Below are 3186 nucleotides of genomic sequence, written 5' to 3'. Positions count from 1 at the left end.
ATCTCGGGCTCAAACATTGTCTCGTTGGGAATGTGGTCTGCATGATCATCCTCCGAGCTGTCAGAGGCTACATCTTATGGCCTCATGTATGCTGCTTGACCAAAGAGCCTGCGAACACGTCTATTGGGTTGCAAGATTGCTGCCTGTTGGCCAGCGTAGAGTTCGACGAGTTATAATTGGCAACAACTCGATCTATAATAGATGGATCGAACTCGCCAAATTCGTGAACGTGTTGTAAAGAAACGCTTCTTGTCCATCGCATCTTAACATCGCTTCATAGTAGATCTTTGTTCGAGGGATTACTTAGCACATCACATGTTGGCCTCCAATCTGAGTATCATGCCGTTGAAAGCTTTTCAACTTAAAGTCGCATCCGTAGAGAGGAAGACAGAGATCACCGTTCGTCTAACTCTAATTTTTCTACCGTAAACTCGAAGGTATGCTCTAATATAAAAACTCAATCCAAAAATCTAATCTTAAATCTAACGTAATTGAATATGTAGTGTTTTGTGGCTAATTGAATATGGTTAGTGTATGAGTTAATAGGTGTCAAATTCTGATGGGAATATAGATATTGTTGTGTAACTAGTGTTTGCTCTTTGGGGCAAAGCGCGCCTTCATTGACATGCACTAAAATCTAATCTATATCTAATCTAATCTTAATTCAAACATAAAACTAGATCTAATCTAATCTTAGACTCAAAGTAAATCTAAATCTAATCTAACATAAACCTAATTGTAATCTAACTTAAATTTAAATTTAATCTAGTTAATCTTAAATCTTGTCTTAATCTTAAATCCAAATCTAATCTAATATTAAAGTCAACATAAACCTAAATCTGATCCAATCTTAAATCCTAAATCTAAATGTAATCTAACTTAAATCTAACATAGCTAGCTAATCTTCAATACTGTCTTAATTTTAAATCTAACCTAATCTTAAACTCAACATAAACATAAATCTAAATGTAATTTAACCTAATCTAATTTAAATCGTAACTTAATCTCTCTCTCTCTTTTTGTTTTCTCCCCTTACCTCTCTGTTTTGTGTTCTCCCCCTCTCTCTCTTTGGTTTTTTATTCTCTCTCTCTCTCTCTTTCTCCATCTTTCTCTCTCTCTCTCTCTCTCTCTCTCTCTCTCTCTCTCTCTCTCTCTCCCCTCCCTTTTCCTCTCTCATGTGTGTGTGTATGAATTTTTTGTTTATGCATGTGTATGTATGTGTTTTTTGTTTATGGTTGTGCTCTCTCTCTCTCTCTCTCTCTCTCAAAGACACAATTAATGTGTGTGTGTGTGTGTGTGTGTGTGAGAGAGAGAGAGAGAGAGAGAGAGAGAAAGAGGGACAGGGAACATGAGAGAGAGGAGAGGGAAGGAGCATACCTGGCTCTCCTTCCTCTCCTCGTGTATGTGTGTGCGTGTGTGTGTGTGTGAGGGGGGGGGGTGGAGAGAGAGAGAGAGAGAGAGAGAGCGGGTTACCTCTTTGCTTGAGTGCCACGGGCGCTCTCGGTTTATTTTTTACCCCTGTGGCGTCTCTATGAGCGTCGATAAGTAACAAATAAAATAGCGACACTCATAGCGACGCCGTGGATTTTCATTTTTGAGCGTCACACTACGAGCGTCGCTAATGTGAAGTACCTCTTATAGTGTTTATTGCTAACATGATAGGTGAATATCTCTGTAGATTGTTTATGTTTTATGCTATTTTGTCCTAAGGTCCCTTATTATTAAGAAGCGGGTCTTTTCAACATTACCAAAGAGTTTTGAGATAGCTATAGAAATGAAAGTACATGATTATCTACATAAATTCAAAGAGTTTGATCTATGCAATGGTACTAATAGGCTACTTTAGAGCAATAGCGTAAGACCATTGTGAAACATTCAACATAATTGTTAAGCAATAAATGTGACCAATGGAAATAATTTGATGAAGAATCGGGGTTTGTAGCTCACACATGGACCATTAAAACGAATGAAAAAATATGATGAGATCCTATCTTGAATGAAGAGAATCAATATCTTGAATGGTTCTTGTCTGTTAGTTCGAAAGAATAACTACATTTAGAACATCCTCCACATTTTGTTGGGACGGTGTTATTGATGTCATGAATAAGGGGTGATCCTAGTAAGATGGGGGAGGTGGAGAAGGTGAAGTGTAAGGAGGGTCGTATACAGTAGGGGGAGGGGGGGAGGTATAGGTTGAGGAAGGCTCATAGGTTGGTGGTGGAGGGGACTTGTAGATGGGTGAGGGCTCGTAGTAGGTGGCGGGTGGGGGAGACTTGTAGATGGGGGAGGGCTCATAGGTGGGAGGTGGGGGAGACTTGTAGACTGGGGAGGGGTCATAGTATGTGGGGGGAGGAGGAGACTTGTAGACTGGGAGGGGTCATGTTATGTGGGGGGAGGAGGGTACTTGTAGACAGGAGAGGGGGTGTAGTAGGTAGGAGGAGGGGGGGACTTGTAAACGGGAGAAGGGGTGTAGTAGGGCGGCTTGTAGATGGGCTTGGGCTTGTAGTAGGTCTTAGGCTTGTAGTAGTAGTAGGGCTTGGGCTTGTAGTAGTAGTGCGGTTTGGGCTTGTAGTAGACGGGGGCCTTGTAGTAGGGCTTGGGCTTGTAGTAGGGCTTAGTCTTGTAGTAGACTGGCTTTGGCTTCGGCTTGTAGTAGTATGGCTTGGGCTTGGAATAATAGTAGGGCTTGGGCTTGTAGTAGTAGGATTTCGGTTTGGGCTTGTAGTAGTAGGGTTTGGGCTTGGGCTTGTAGTAGTAGTAGGGTTTGGGGTCATAATAGGCAGGGGAAGGGGAGGGCTTCTTGTAGTAGGGCACAACAGGCGACTTTGTGTAGTCCTCCTCCTCCTTCTTCTTTGGGTAGTACCCGCTCTCCTCCGGTGGGTAGTAGCTGGCGTGGACGCTAAGGAAGGCGGAGGCCACGAGGGCCAGCAGGAGGAGGAAGGCTAGGGATGCCGCAGAAGAGCCATACTGAATTAGCTAGTTAGTGAGGGGGTGAGAAGGTCACAGAGCAACTGCTGCCAATACGTACCGGCCAGCTGGAGCTGCTCTTCGCAAGATTGAGTAGGCCTCCCTTCAGCTTTATAAGCCCCGCCACCTTTGACTTGCAGCAGCGAATTTCCCGGCCGTGCAGCTGGTCAGCCACCAACACTCCACTCGACGATGATAAGCTTAGTGCGCTCGCCGTGC

The 3186-nt window shown here is 43.7% G+C and overlaps 1 pseudogene; it reads right to left on the bottom strand.

Annotated features, from left to right (window-relative positions):
• Positions 1 to 2116: 2116 nt before the first annotated feature.
• Positions 2117 to 2966, bottom strand: LOC147454457 (uncharacterized; annotated as a pseudogene).
• Between the last annotated feature and the right edge of the window lie 220 nt (positions 2967 to 3186).

Source organism: Adiantum capillus-veneris, chromosome 7 (assembly GCF_014529385.1).
Source record: "Adiantum capillus-veneris isolate H3 chromosome 7, ASM1452938v2, whole genome shotgun sequence".
In the NCBI taxonomy this organism is placed as follows: Eukaryota; Viridiplantae; Streptophyta; class Polypodiopsida; order Polypodiales; family Pteridaceae; genus Adiantum; species Adiantum capillus-veneris.
This window is presented reverse-complemented; position numbering and strand designations above follow the sequence as displayed.